The 16,522-nt window shown below is 39.3% G+C and overlaps 1 protein-coding gene across 3 annotated transcripts in view; it reads left to right on the top strand.

Moving 5' to 3' along the window:
- Stard13 (StAR related lipid transfer domain containing 13) overlaps nucleotides 1-16,522 on the top strand; it is a 248,841-nt gene that overhangs the window by 124,257 nt on the left and 108,062 nt on the right. Inside the window, exon 1 of one of the 3 annotated variants that reach the window (XM_023715007.1) lies at nucleotides 15,741-16,001. The exons of the other annotated variants lie outside the window; for them this stretch is intronic. The gene's annotated coding sequence lies outside the window, so the exon portion shown is untranslated. Of the gene's footprint in view, nucleotides 1-15,740; nucleotides 16,002-16,522 lie in introns of those variants that run through there. 3 annotated transcript variants of the gene reach the window in all.

Raw genomic sequence — 16,522 nt, 5'->3', positions numbered from 1 at the left:
GTACTTAGCATTGTCCCTGGAACTTAGTGAAGTTTTCATTTTTATTTTTTATTTGATTTGTATTTCATGCGTTACTTGTCCTGGGTAAAATTGAGAGTTAGGGGATTACACCACATCTTATTTTTCTCCTTTAAATTTGCGTTCAACTTGTCTCTCATTACCCTTTCCTGAGTCATTTCCAATTTAGGATGATCTTAATCCCTTAAATTACCTTTTGTCAAGGTACTTGGAATGTAAGCCTTATCTTGAATATGAAATGAAATGTTTTGCCCTTGCATTAAATAAGAACAAGAATTTCAAGTAACTATGTTGATGAAAAGGTGGCTTGGGGATAATGGAATACCTGACTTTAGCTAGACTGCATTGCTGCCTTAAGGAGCCTGGCTTTACTCTCACTGGTGGTGGGGAAGCATTCATAGCTCCTTCTGGATTATACTTGTATTATCAAGATATTAACTTGGAAAATAGTTTTGGAACAAATTAACTATCTACTTAAACCTTTAGTTTTAGTCACATGGAATGATACTTTGAGTTACATATATGGAAATCAACCAATAACAAATGCTGGAGTCTGTAGGGAAAAAAGTACCTTCTCCACCATTAGTCAGAGTGCGGAGTATAATCATTATAGAAATCAGTATGGAGATTCCCAAAAAAACTAAGATCAAAGATCCCATGCGACCCAGCTATTCTCCACCTGGGTATTTTTCCAGAAGAACTGAAAGCATCATACCACATGATACATGTGGACCCATGTTTCTAGCAGCACAATTTGTAATAGTTACATCCTGAAAACAACCCAAATGTCCATCAACTGAGGAATGGATAGAAAAATGTGGTATTTTTGTACAGTGGAGTATTACTCAGCTATTTTTAAAAGTACAATTTACCTCTATGAAGAAGTTGACTGTAACTTTCATTGGTCACGTCAGGCTGCCATAATGAAATGCAATAGACTGAATGGCTTGAATAAAAGAAATTTACTTTCTCACAGTTGTGGAGCTAAAGTCCAAGTTTAGGCTGCAGGCACAGTTGGGTTCTGTGGAGCATTCTCTTTCTGAATTCCACATGGTCACCTTCTCTTTGTCCTCATTTGGAAGAGAGAAAGCAAGTTTTCTAGTGTTTCCTTATTATAAGGACAGTGAGCCATTGTGATAGCCCTATTTTCATGACTTCACCTAGGTCTAGCAATCTCTGAAAGGCTGCCTCTGAAAATACAACTACATTGAAGGTTAAGGCTTTAACATGTAAAATTGGGAGGTACACAGCTCCTCCCACGATCAGAGCTTAGACAAGCTATTTGATATGTGTTAACTGCAGTTATGTAGTTTTCAAAATTTGTAATCAAACATTACCTTCAGAAAGAAAATTACATATGAAGCATTTTTTATATTAAGGTGGCTTTAGAGAAGAATAGAGACCAATATTGTATAAAAATAACATATTAAGTATAATTGTGTTTGATGAAATGAAAATGCTAGATGTTTCAGTTTCTTTCAAAATTCAGTTTTATAGCAGCATCAGTTCAATGGAAAAGACCTAAAAACAAGCAACGCAAGTGTTATGCACCATGTCTCTTCTGTTTTATTCATATAGCAGCATCTAACATCCTTTCAGTGTGGCTTATTTACTTTTACTTTACAAATAGCTCTAACATATTTGTTTTCCTGGCCATTAGAGGATTAAATGTAAAAATCAGAAGGAAGATAGACCAACTTGATAGCAGTGGAGTAGAAAAAACATCATAAGTTACCCAGCTCATATGTGCTACTCTGCAGCAGCCTGAGGTCAGAGATTCTTTTTCCCTTTATATTCCCAATTTCTATCCCAGCACTTGATATATATTTGTTGAATGCATGAATATTTTATTTTGTACCAAAGGGATCATAAAGTGAATCTTTAGTGATTGAAAAGAAAGATTAAATCACACATGTATATTGTATTTATAAGAAAAAAAATACTCTATCAAAAATTACCATTTAAAAAGGTTTTTTAAAATGTTTATATATTCTTATTTTACATCTTTAGGTACACAGAAACACATAAAAATATCCTCAGTTATCATGAAATATCTTACTCTTTTTTAAGCATATTTAAGAATCACATTTTAATTTCATTTGTTTCTGAGAACAGTGGGGTGGGTGTCTTAGTCCATTTTCTGTTGATATATCAATGTTCCTGAGACCAGATGATATTTTTTTTCTGGTGGTACCAGGGGTTGAACTCAGGACCTTGCACTTGCCAGGCAAGCACTTATTCCACTGAGCTATCTCCCCGGCCTGATCAGATGACTTTTGAAGACTCCAGGTTTGTTTAGTTCATGGTTGTGGAGGCCACAAAGTCCAAGAACTCAACCTTGCCATCTTCTCAGCTTCTGGTGGAGGCTTTTTGGCTGTGTCACAGCAGAGCAAAGGGTGTCGCATGGTGAGATGGAGCAAGTGTTTGAGGAAGGGCTCACTTTGATAACAAAGGCTGCCCTATGATAATCCACTAATCCATGCATGGATTAATTGCTCATGGAGGCAGAGACATTGAGTACCAGTCAACTCCAGTTGCTTCACTTCTCAATACTGTTGCCTTGGGGACCAAGTTTTCATGAAATTTGGCAAATGCGTTCAAGCTATGGGAGATGATTTAAGTAACTAACTAGAATATCAAAGGTCAAGTAAACCATATATCTACAAAGATTTGAGAAAATGTAGTTGTACTAAAAAAAATCAGTTTTGAAAGAAATGCAAGAAATAATGATGTTCCACATTTTATATTCCTGTCGATGTCACTGTTATTTTCTAAAGGAACAGTGACCTGCGTGAAACAGTCTGAACCATAAAGGGAAGACTGTAGTCCTATGGGCAAATGTAGCTCCCTGGAAGATGGTGGGGTTTACATTCTCTGTGATCTTAGGCACAACCATCTGAGTTACTTTGACTGATGGAAAATGAGTTAAAGAGTTCACTTCTAGGCAAAGGCTTTAAGAGCCAGGGCATGACTACTTCTTCCTACCACTTCTGTAAAATCAAAATGAAGTCTTCTTCAGCTGTATCCTTGAAGATGAACCAAGTTCTACTGCCAATCACTAGTAGAAACAACTGTTGTGCTAAGTGCTGAGATTTGGGGGCTATTTGTTACTGACACATAATTTAGTTTATCCTGACTCGTACAAAGGGATTGTAAAGATACAGCCCATTCCTCAAATCTATAACTGGGAGAAAAGTTACACTTAGGGTTCATGAAAATCAGAATAAAGACCACAATAAAGTGTTAATCCTATCCTATAGCTAAATGGCATTTCCACCTTTGTTTCCATCTGTAAGTTGTAGTTTACTTTCAGTCAACTGACAAAACAACTTCCTTCCCTTCCTAACTCTATGCATTATCAAGCATGACTGCATTCTTTCCTCTCTGCTATGGACTTAAATTATGATTTGGATCGCTCAATTCCATTTCCCTAGAGTAGGAGTCTGATGGCTCAACCAAGCCTGTGTTACGGCCTCTTGGGTCAAGTGACCGCCCCTCCTAAAATCAACTGTGGGCATGACTCCAGTAACCTGAGATCTAGGAAATTCCTAAAACTAGAGAAATATTCTTAACATTTAATTACTAGCCAACAATGTTCTATGTGCTTACATTTATGAATTTATTCACTCCTATATCCACCAGAAGACATATTATCATTGTTGTGATCCCAGCTTTATATATATGTAAACTGAGACACATCGGAGCTCAATAAATTGCTTGGAGAACACTTCCAGGAATAGAGAGGTTGGCTATGAGCATAAATGGTGAGGCTCTAGAGCCACCTTTAACTTCTGTAGATAGCATTGTCTCTGAAACTATATTGCTCCTGGATAGCCAGGAATATGTTATCCATGAGTTTTGTAATCTATCCAGGTTTTCTATAGCTTTGTTTTATGGCAGCAATATGAAGACATCACTCTTGAAGAAGCAGTTACAGCTCTGTGTGTGGTGCATTGTCTGATGTACTGTCCTCAGCTAACTCTTCGCGTCTTCCTTCAGACTCTCAGCACTGCTACTAAGTGTCGTGTAATCTAGGACAAGTTGGGTGGCTTCCACCAGAGTTTTTTGCTTGACTATCAGATATTAACTAAATTGATCTCTGGTTTGTTTTCAGAAATGAAATTCTGTAGTAATCCCAAAGAAGAAAATGACTTCATATCCCCTGTTTCCCTTTGAAAGTTATTGCATTTACCAATCATTTAATTTATCAGTGCTTCACAGGCCAGTGATCAACATGAAATCAATCCAGTCTTTTTAAAAGAGTCCTCTGTGACCAAATAAGAATTACAGCAGTTAGACCCAGGGCTGTGTTTCTTCAGACCCATGAGGCGTTCTCTCATGAGTGGCAGTATTTGTCACCAAAGAGGAACTTCGAACATTTGGCTGATTGCTAAAAATTTCACTTGGCTGAGAATTTTTAGGGCCTTGCTATTTATATGTTATGCAGACCACATGAATAGTCTTACTCTTTCTTTAGTTGTAACATAAAGAACTTTGCAGAAAAAGAAGAGTAGAGATCCCACAGAAGTGAGCAGCGAGCGTGTTGTAGAAAAGGCAGCAAGCAGAAGGTTGTCTGAAAATGTTCCGCATCCGTCAGTATCATGTAGTTGGCGGAATGTGCACATACGGATGAGCTGCCATGGACTTGCGTAGGACTTGCACTCAAGTCAGAAGGGCTCAGTACTTGGTGCAAGATGCTGCTGCCATCGTGAAATCATTCATACCTGTATTAATTGTGGTAAAATATTTATAACATGAAACTTACTATTTCCCCCATTGAAAGTGTACAGCTCAATACTGTTAAATGTATTCATTTTCTTATGCAGCCAATCTCCAGAATTCTTTTTATCTTATACAATTGAAACTGTGCCTACAAAGCAACAGCTTCCTGCTTCCCACTCTTCCCAGCTCCTGGCAATCACCATTCAGCATTCTGTTAATGTGAGACTGACCGTTCTAAGATTCTATAAATAAGGGAAATCATACAGTATTAGTCTTTTTTATGACTTGCATAAATCACAGTGCAGTGTCGTCAACGTCCATCTTTGTTGTAGCCTGAGCAAGAGTTTTCTTGCTTTTTAAAGCTGTATGATATTTCATATTTCCCCACCTTTTGTCTATCCACTCATCTGTGCACTGCCACTTGGGTTGCTCCCATGTTTTGGCTGATGCTCTTATGGACACCAGGGCTCTTTGAGACAGCTCTTTGAGAGTGAAATTATTAAAAGTTGTTGAGCAAGAAGTTTGTTCTTTCCTTTTGCTCCAGGGCCCACCAGTCATGCAGCCAGTCCCACCTGGGGGTTGGGTGACAGTGAGCTACTCCTGCTCCACAGAGGAATTGGCTTGGCCATGCAGAGCAAAAGGAGGGCTTTCCTGAGGGCAGGCAAGGACACATCTCAAAGAAAAATGGATAGCTCTCTCTTGTAATATTACATTCCAATTCCAATTGTTTACAAAAGCCAATGGTATGAAAGCAGGCATAAGGTGTAGGTGTAACTTTATGATAAGGTGTGCAGGACTGTGATTTCAAAGTGGTGCCTCTGCCCACGACTGTTTCACAGCTGTTGCCTGAATCTGTTTTAATTCAGGACTCCTCCCTCTTCTCTTCCCTCTGTTCCCCATAGTTTTTCACTCCAGGAGCTTTTAAATCAACGCTGACTAATGTGCCAGTCATGTCTTCCAGCAAAGAAATTGACCCCAAATATGATGGATGTTATGATGTCCAAGCTTCATAGATCCAAACTCTGTCACAATCAAAAGAACAAAGCATCCTCAGGGTTGGTTTTTTAAAGCTAAATAAATAAACCATGATGTATTACAAAGCTTTAGCATGCATACAGGACAACAGAGGACACTAAGGAGTTGGGGAGCTATTGAGGATGGATCTTCACTTGTTTTGTTTTGTTGAAGTAAATCAAATATTAGCTGCATCTGTCAGCTTTCCTTCTCTATAGCAAAAACCAGAAATAATCAATTTATACACAGAAAAGTTATTTGGGTTCATAGTTTTGGAAGTTTCAGTTCATAGCCAGATAGAACTACTGCTTTTGGTCTGGTGGCCAGCCAGGTAGCCTATTATGGCAGAGAGCTTATGGCACAGCAAGCTGCTTACCTCACAGTGGCTGGGAAACCAAGACTGAGAAAAAGGCCCAGAACCCAACATCTCTTTCCTTCAAGGGCATACCCACAAATACCTAACTTTCTCTAACCAGACCCACTTCTTAAAGGTTCCACCACCTCTCCACAACATCACCCAGAGGACAAGCCTATAATACATGGGCTTTGGGGGAAAAATTTATCCATGGCATTAGACTTGGGAGGCTAAGTTGGGCTTCCAAGAAGCTTAAAGCATGGGAATTTAAGTGTAACTTCCACAAAGCAGAAACCTGCCCACTGATGGAATGTAGTCTTTTAAAGAAAGAATCCTTTACTGAAAGCAAGATTTTACAAACTATACACTTGCAGGCCCAGCTCTGGGTACTCACTTTTTTTTCTCTCCAATGAACTCAATTTATTTCTGGATTCTCTAATGTACTCACCTTTGGGCTGGGACCGGATTTTCTTGTTTTTCTAAACACATTCTTGTGTTAAAAGCAATGTTTTTTTTTTTTTTATTTTGTTTTATTTATTTATTTATTTATTTTGCTTTGGGGGTTTTGTTTTGATCTGTTTGTGTGATAGCCTAGTTAGAACCTAATGCTTACAATGGATTTAAACACAATTTTGTTTCCCTGGAAACCAGGCCTGCTGGTTGTACACAGTTCTCATAAATCAGTGCACCTGAATCTATTCATTTGTTTGCTCACTTGCTCGCTTGCTCTCTCTCTCTCTCTCTCTCTCTCTCTCTCTCTCTCTCTCTTTCTCTCTCTCTCTCTCTCTCTTTCTCTCTCTCTCTTTCTCTCTCTCTCCTCTCTTGCGCGCTCTCGCTCTCTCTCTCTCTTTCTTCCCCCTCCTTTTTTTTTTTAATCTTTTGCCTTGTGATCTTGTGATACTGGGGATTAAATCCAAGGGCACTCTACTACTGAGCTACCTCTCTAGTCTTTTTTTTTTTTTTTTTTCATTTTGAAACAGTGTTTCCCTAAATTGCCCATGCAGGGTTCCAATTTGTGATCCTGCTGCTTCAGCTACTCAAGGGGCTAGGATTAGAATAGTGTTAGAAGCCACAAAAGCTGCAAATTGATTAAATGTGTGAAAGTGGGACTAGGCCTCAGTGCCTGAAGCAATCAAGCTACCTCAGTCCTGAGATAAGCATCCTGACTAGTTAATGTCAGCTATTAGTCACTAGGAACCTTGTGTCACTTGTTATTAACTTTGCAATACATAAATGAACACCCATACTGTTGTTCTGGGGGTTGTCCAACCAGGCAGACAGGCCACCACCTAGCACAGCTCTTGTCTTCTTGTCTATCTTTTCCTCATTCCTGTCACAGTTTCTCACTGAGAGACCATTGAATCCCTGCAGAGTAGGTATGTGCCGCTGTGCCTAGGCTCATTTGAACCTCTTCACAAGTGAAGACTCCCCTTGAAACTCAAACTTCTGTGGTTAAAGTACACCCCAGTTGTTTAAAAAGCTAACATGCTGCACAGGAAGGACTAGCATTTGACGTTAGCCATCATTATAGATCAAGGGGGTGTGTGTGCATGTGTGTGTCAGTGACCATCTCTGGGTAGGAACAAATGATGGGCAAGAAAATCAGGGATCAATAAAGGCTAAGGTTATTATTAAGTTCTAAAGTCACTGAAGCCTTGGTCGCTGGAGCGGGCAGATGCTGCTATTGCTCAGGGCTGATGTCCCTGCATTTGGATTACAGGAGAGTAGTTAATCTTTTATGGCCAGTGCTGCTTGCCTGTGTTGATAAGTGTGATTAACAACTTAAAAGTCAAATACCTTAGAAAATGCCTTATAGCTGCCAGGAATGCTTGCGGCCACCCACATTTCAGAGCAAAATATGAAACATAAGTTCCAGGAGCCTAGGATTCCTAGACTTCTAAGATGTGCATGCCTCCAAGTTCTGTTTTTAAGTGGTTTTCATTAAAACACAAAGTACTACTGTTAGAAAGCAGATTTAAACAAACCAGCAAACAAATAAAAACAATGGAGAAAAGTGCTTTTTGTCTTAAAGGTACTAAATGTATGGTGCCCATGTGAGCTTTAGAATCTTCTTCAGGGCTGGGTTTTTTTCCCCAAGATTTCAAGTGAACTTGAAGAGATACTAGATCTTTTCGATCAGTGACAGTTCATTTTTTTGAGGCTTATCTAGCCAAAGCCAAAACTCGAGGCCACCTATAAAGTCAATGTGGAAATGACAGATAAAGTAATATTCAGTCAGTGAAAGAAATTCAGGTTAATGATCAATCTAGTTTACCATGTGACCAAGGACCTTCTTCTTTACCAGCTGTAGCTTTTCTGTTGATATCCATTAGCATGTTAATCAAAGCAGGCCTCTGGGTTCCATGTGGTGTCATACCAAGGGTCCTGGATTTCTTTCTTTCTTTTTTTAATGCATTTGGTAAAGGATCTGTAGGGACTAGAGAGTCTCACTCCATAGGTCGATCTCGTAGTGATCCTCCTGTTTTCAGCCTCCCAAGTGCTGGGATTATAAGCATGCACCACCACGCCCAGTCTCAATCTCTGTTTTAGCACGCCCTGGGGGACAGGGCCCGCACAGCATGCCAGGGATCGAATCCCGGCTGCTGCACTCTGCCTAAGCAGGTGCTTTACTCCACTGAAGTGTCTGGCCAGGACTCCTGGATTTATTTCTTTACCCAGGATAAAAGATACTGCCAATGAAAATATAACTTGATATTTATAGATAAGGAGATAGTAGTAGAGAAAGCACAGGACAAGTTTGGAGGTACAGTAGTCAGTCCTGAAGAGCAGCAGTGCTAACTTCAAGAGGCAAACCCATTGCCGGAGTATCGCCTTGAACACAGCTCTTGCTGTGGGCTTGTCGTCTGTACTCTGCTTTCCTGTTGACTTTCCCTGGTCCATGGCTGCTAACTTCCAGAATTTAGAGTAGTTTCTCTATCACCAGGTAGCCTAAGTGGGTTCCATTACCTGGCAACCAAAACCACAGCAACAAAAACTTAGCCTTCCAGGACATCGGGTTGGTAGGAAACATGCTGATGCAATAGAGATTCTTTTATTGGGTGCTTTATTGTGTGGAATTTTGCCTTCACTTATATACCCTCTGTGCTTCTGCTGTGTAGTTATTCTCGTGCTGCATGCCTTTGTTTTCTGTTTTCAGTGTGACTTCCAGTGCATAGCTGACTTTCTGTTGACAAAGTTTTTCTCATTTATTTCTCTTTCTTTTTATGTAATATAAACCAGAAGCTTATAACTTTTGGAATTTTGCAAATAGGAATTTTGCAATAGAAATACTATGTGTACAGTGGAACATCCACAGAGATAGAACAGGGCGGACATTTTCAAACTGTACCTGCTATGAAAGTAAATTGTTCTTGTTGAAATTCCATGAACAGCTACTATTGCTCCTGTGGTTCGTTTCAGAGCCCTCCTGCTTCGGTCCTACTGTCTGAATTTTCTTATGGAATCTTCTTAGATAAAGGAAATTCCAACCCTCATTGTAAGCTATATAAGTAGCCAAGTATGTTACCTTGGTTTGCTTTAAAATCAAACATACCAGAAATAAAGGATAGGCTGCCTTCATCTGAAACAATGATTTCATGAAACTCTTCATTTTAAAGAATGCCTAGACATTTATAATGAAAATTGGACGTTTATACTTTCATAAGGAAAAGTAATATTGCTTTACAGAAAAACAAAATGTATTTAATAATAGTGGAAACTATGTGATAGATTGCTATACTTCCTTAGGAATGCAAAATGCTGGCAAAGGGGTTTGCAGGGCTCGTCTTTGTGGCCCATTATTAAACATGGCTTTGTCTGGTTCTCAGCATTGTCTGAGTGCTTACTACTGAAACTGCTTTGGAAGCATATGTATTATTCTGAGAACCTGAGAGCCACAAGTTTCCACTTGAAAATGGGTTCCATGACCCTAGAGAGTGTGGAAAGTCCCAAAGCCCTCCTTATGTGCATTTGCACCTGCTTGTCCTGCCTGAAAGACCCCTGTGGATTAGTGCATGTTGCAGCTTGCCCATGCTCTGGCTGCACGTGTCCCAAAGCAACTCTGTATCCAAGTCTGAAAGTGCAACATTTCTGTTGTCATTGATAGGAATGACTCAACAGTAGAAGGTGGCATTTACTTTCTGCTTGAAACAGACCTACAAAATAAGGCACACAACACTGCACTGTCTGAGTACCCATGTGCATGCTAAAGGAATAGTCCATCAGCTTCAGAAAATAAGGGAATTGAATTTTACTCATTTATGTATTTATGTATGAGTTTGTGAATTCACTCATTCCGTCCATCTACTCTGTTGTATTTCACAGGGTGTGAGATCTGTCAGCCTCAGTGAGGACAAGCAATTCTCCTTCCTACCACAAAACAACACAAACCTACTTCCAAGGCTGCCTCTTTGGCCTGGACTCCCCAGCACCATACCTTGGACCATGATAGTCACTTTCTACTGATCTAAGCTAGTAGCTTTCTTTCTTATTTGTGGATTTGAAGGTCTATGAGATGTGTTTTTAAATAAACAAAATAAAGCTGAGAGTAATGCATAGAAAATTTTATTTTGATGAAAAAGAATTATGGGCATACAGCATGGTTGTATATGTACATGTATGTATAGACATACCTGTATATTACATATATATATTGTATACACATACATATATGTAATAATTTCAGAAAGATACACACCAAACTTTTAATAGAGACTACATCTCAGAAAATAGAATTAGGAGTTGAGAATAAAAGCAAGATTTTATCTCTTAAGTATATTATTTTATACTGTTTGGAGTTTTTACAGTAGCATTATTTTAATATGGTGTTTTATATAATAATTTTGTTTTAAAATATCTCAAGGGTGGGGAAGATAGCTCAGCAATCTAAGCACCTGCCTATTAAGCGCAAGGACCCGGGTTTGATCTCTGATACCACATGCCATGCTAGCCCCTTCCTGGCCCACCCAGCTGGCCACCGAAACTGAGTGTGGTGCCTCATACCTGTAATCCCAGTGCTGGGAAGTCTGAAACAGGAGGATCCATACAAGTCCAAGATGTGTAGCGAGACCCTGTACCAAACACATAAATTAAAAATTTAAATAAAATATCTCAAAGCTTAGTTTTATTAGTTTTTATAATGTTATTCTTTGACTTTATGAAGATTACAAAATAGCTTATTAAAAATAAATCCATCCTGTTGGACAAGACCTATATTTTATGAGTACATACATAGCATAATATAAGTAATGTCTAGTACATTAAGATTTTTGCCCGTAACTGATTTTTGCCAAGAAATTAATGAATTTCAGGTTAGGGAGATAGCTCAGCAGTCTAAGTGCCTGCCTGGAAAGTGCAAGGACCCAGGTTTGAACCCCACTACCACATGCCATGCAGAACCCTGGGCTCGCTGTGCTGGCCACCGAAACCAGGAATGGTGGTATATGCCTATAATTCCAGCTCAGGGGAAGCTGAGACAGGAGGATCGCTATGAGTTCAACCTGCGTAGCAAGACCCTGTATCAAATAAACAAATAAATCTTAAAAGAAAAGGAAGAAAGAAATTAGTAAATTTCCTAGTACCTAAGAACTAAATATGATGAAAAGAAACATGTTCTGATTTCTCTGGCTAAGTAAACTTTGGAAATTTGCTCATTCTCTTTAATTTCCTAGAAATTCCATGCCTCGTATTGCCTTTGCTAGTGAACTAAAGTGATCAAACTGAACATCTGCAATTCTTAGGTTCTTTTTAGTAGGTAATAGGAACCCAAGAGGGCTGGGGATATAGCTCAGCAGCACAACACCTGCTTGGCAAGCAGAAGGTCATGAGTTCGATTTCCTGTACCTAAAAAACAAACAAACAAACAAACAAACAAAAAAACAAAGAACAAAAAACAGTAGCCCAAGAAGTTTTAAGCTGAAAAAGGATCAACTACTTGCCCCAGTACCTTACACCTGAGTCATACTGATACCAAATATAGAATCAAATTCTGTCAGCTATAGAGACATTTATGAACACATAGAGACTAGCAGTATGGCTCAGTAGTAGAGCAGAGTATGGGCCTTAACATGTGTGAAGTCCTGGGTTTAGAACCCAACAACAAAAATTTAAAAAACAAGCCAGCAACCCTGTGCCCATACATAAATCAGTTCCTATAAACTGTGCAGGCTTGGAGGAGACCCAGCTCTCTGCTTTCTTTCATGTGTTCCGACGATGGCATTGAAGTAAAAGGTCCAACTGAGCGTGGGGCAGCAGAGACTGTGATTCCCAAGGCAGAGTCTGTCACCATGCCAGGCAGAGCCATCAGACAAGCAGAACCCTCAAGAGCTCATGGCTAGACATGAGCTCACGCAGGAGTTTAGGCTAAGGCACTACCCCAAGACAAAGAAGTAAATGTTCCTCAGAATGTCATATTTAAGTACATTTGCCAGTCTGTATTTGTTGAATGCCTTAATTCCATCAAGCCCTCTAGGCAACAAGACTCTATCACCTGAAGCTCACTTGTCATTAAGAATGCTAACCGGAGGCTGTTGACCTGGATACTAACAGAGGGGCTTGTAACAGTGGATTCTGGAGCACAGGCTCCTTCTGTAGAGTGCCAGCGAGGCTGTGTCTTGGACTTGGAATTCTTGATCAGACGCTCATGGCACCTGTGCAACAGTCTATGTTAAGTACCACACACAATGTGGCACCATAGATGCTCAAGTACTTTAAAGTACATTACAGACAAGCACTGCAATTAGCTGTTATTGCAGAGAATTCTCAGTTTCTTGAATTGCAGCTAATCAAATACAGTCCCGTTAAGTGTAGTCATAATTACCTATATTTTAAAAACCCTAACAATAGAGTGATAGCATATGTTGGATGTTTATGCCAAGTTCTGCTGCAAGCATTTTCCAGGTATCAACCCATGTAATCTGTTTTTACCCTACTGAGCATCCTATTATTATCCATTTAACAACAAGAGATCATAAATAAGTTGTCGAAGTCCACACAGCTGGCCTTGCCCTGCCTCTTTTTCTGCTCTGAGCTTATCCCCACCCCCTCCCCGGACGCGTCCTTCTCCCTCAAGTACACTAACTTGGAAGACTGTACAGGGCTTTCTGGATCCTCCCACTCCTTCTCCCCAGTCTAGCTATAATCCTTTTCCTGCAAACCCACACTGCACTCTTCCTACCCATTGTTGTTATATGTTGCTTTAGGTTTATATAAGTCAAATATTCCTAATCCAAAAATCCAAAATCTGAAATGTTCCAAAACCTGAAATTTTTTGAACACCAGTATGACGTCACAAGTGTAAAATTCCACACTATGAAATGGCTTCATGCCAAAAATTATTTGAAATTATTTCCACACTATGCGTACAAGGTATAAATGAAGCATAAATAAATTTCTTTTTTAAACTTGGGTCCTGTTCCCAAGATATCTTATTGTAAATATACACAAATATTCCCAAATTAGAAAGACTCCGAAATCTGAAACACTTCCGATACCAAGTATTTCAGATAAGGAGCATTCATCCTATCACGGCATGTCCCTTTTTGAGCCAGCTGTTCCAAGGAGAGCTGATAGCCTGTATTTTTTGAGGTAGCTAGTATAGGGGGCCTTATATAATATAGGAACAAAAAATTATTTATTACACTAGATCTGCACCTTGGTAAATGTCCTTACCCAAAGTCAGTATCCTCCTTTATTTTGTGAATCAGAGATCATGTACCTGAAGGCATTATGAAAGTAGATGAATTCTCCAGTGACTTTTGGAGTCAAGAACCCATCATTCTCACTGAGATGTCAAACAGAGGAGGGGGAAGTATTGCCCATTCCTTTCCCTTTCCTTAGCCTAAAGCCCACATAGTCCTCTTGGTGAGCAGCCACACTAGGAAGCCCGTTGCCTGCTAATCAAGCAAAAATAAATAAAATAAAGTAGGGAGAGGGGGCTTGCAATACCATTTAGGAAAACTTATCTGAAGAATCCATGTACTTAATTAAAAGGATATTTACAAACACCCTGGTTCTTGACTCAATCTCAGTGTCAGCCTGATGACTTCCACACAGGAGAAAGTGGGGAAGGGGTTGCTTTGCAGGAGTTGAACAAAGAAAGCTGGAACAGATCCAGGGTCCTGGAACAAACTCTCTTTTTACTTCTCATAGACCCAGAGACTCTTTCCCTACAAGTCCCAACCTTATTGCAGTTGAGGAACCTGTAAGGACACAGAGATAGTCTCAGTCTTGAAATGTCTAGTCATCCAGTGTCAAATTCAAGGCTTCTCATAGGCCTCTACACTCTTCCTTAGAGTGAACAGCTCTTATCTCCATGAATGTCTAGAATATTCACTTACTTATTCAACAGACACCAACTGAGTGTACCCTACTAGAGGCTCGCAGGCTAATGGGAGATGCAGTACCCAAATTCTATTCAGTGAGAAAGTGGAAGGAGAACTAAAGGATCAAGGGTTCACTCCTCAGCCCTCTCTGACTGATGCTTACCATATATTTCTTATTATACCTTCAAAATCTGAGTAACTGTTGCTCTGCCTACTCTTAACATTCTGCACATTATTTCCACAATTCGTTTGCCTTAACTCTCCTTATTACAGGATATGGTATTTAGTTTAATGTCACCTTTTACAAGATTGAATATTTATATTGATTTAATATGTTTTCTGTTATTGAAAAGAGCAATACAAAAAGTTAAAATATAACTAGAAAATGCTTTATCCTCTTCATTTTTCTTGAGATTACCTGAGAGGTCTTGCCTACTCCGGACCTTTCATGTTCATGGACCCACTGAATATTAAAACTGAGATCTTCTGACTCAGCGTCCTAGCACTGTATTCAGAGCTCTAGGCTTGGTTTAGTAACACTCACATATACTATCTATGGCCAAAGTGCAGCTACCACTAGCTACTACTCTTGAATATGCAGAGAGTGTTAATTAAGAATGAATACTTTGTCCTGACTCATAGAACAGACTACTTGTCACATGATTACCTGTCTAACTCTCCTTGGTAGCAGTTATTCTTAGTGATGCATCTTCTGTCAGCTAGGACCCAAAATGTATTATATGTATCCCCTTAATTCATCAAGTTCACAGAGTATAAATACCAGCAAATCTTGTTGCTTAGGATGTATACCATCTGAAAGCAAATGATATCTTGTGTTTTAAGATAGAAAACTATAAGCACAACAACTTTGTAATGTCCTATTTTGTAATCTTCCCCTTTTATATTTTCTCTTTAGAATTGCTTTTATAATTCTCTCTGGAATGGACAATATTGAGTCCATTAGAGAGAGAGAGAGAGAGAGAGAGAGAGAGAGAGAGAGAGAGAGAGAGAGAGATTGTATTATTATGGGCATCTTCTTTTGAATACTATTAATGGTGGACAGACATGAGCCTGATTTTAAATGCCTTTTTCCTTTCTGTGAAGTTTAAGTCTAACTAAGTATGCTTTGTTGGGTAAGACATGTTCTTGACACTGGTGGCAGGGGAACCTAGGAGGAAGGGCATCTTCCTTGGTTTGTGATAGACTGGCAGCATTTTTCCTCTGGTATGTGCCAGAGATGAAGAGGCAGTTTTAAAAGAGAGGATTTGTAAGAAATCCAGCTGTGAGTTTTCATTTTTTTCTCTTAGAGCTGAAGGCGGGGCCAAAACCAACCTCAAGCCAGGCACCCCATTGATCAGGCTAGAGTGCTGTGGACCAGTCGCGCAGACAGCCGCTAAGCACAGAGGAAATATTAGCTGACAGAGATAACAACGAGGAAACACTCACTCAGTAACAGATGTACCATCTGTCAGTTTCTAAGGAGCAGTTTTCAAGAAAGCAGAAAATGAAATGAAGAGGAGAATGGTTTTGTTTCAGAGGTACAGCACAGCCTAAGGACATTTTTAAGCAAAGTAAGTTTGTGTTCCATAGAAAAAGAAGTTGTGGTGGTGGGGTAGCAGTTACTTCCTATTTGGACTGTGAGTTGTTTTATTGATATATAAAGTTTTCTTTGTGGTGGATTTAACATTCAGAAGAACATTACTGAATAAGAGCTTGGTTTAAATGAAAGAGCAGCGCTTGTCATTTTCATTATTCACTTTTGAAACATTGAAAAGTTGCATAAAGATTTATTCTACTTTTTTACTTTTTAAATCTCAGAACAGTTGTTTTATCTCATACTGTAGATGTAGATAAGGGCATCATTCTCAGAATATAAGTATAGATAAGAACTTGCTCATCCTTTTCCTTCCTTTGTTCTCTTTCTCTCTCTCTCTCTCTCTCTCTCTCTCTCTCTCTCTCTCTCTCTCTCTCTCTCATTTTTTTTTTCTTGAATGTGGGCAAACTGAACTATATCTTTCCTCAAAGAAAATTTAGTGAGTGAGGGACCCACCTCTCAGATTTAAGATGCTGTTAGAAATGCTGTTAGGGTGCT

The sequence above is a fragment of the Octodon degus genome, unplaced genomic scaffold, assembly GCF_000260255.1.
Source record: "Octodon degus isolate 3935 unplaced genomic scaffold, OctDeg1.0 scaffold00038, whole genome shotgun sequence".
Taxonomy (NCBI): Eukaryota; Metazoa; Chordata; class Mammalia; order Rodentia; family Octodontidae; genus Octodon; species Octodon degus.
The sequence above is the reverse complement of the archived record's forward strand: the minus strand, read 5'-3'. Positions and strand labels throughout refer to the sequence as shown.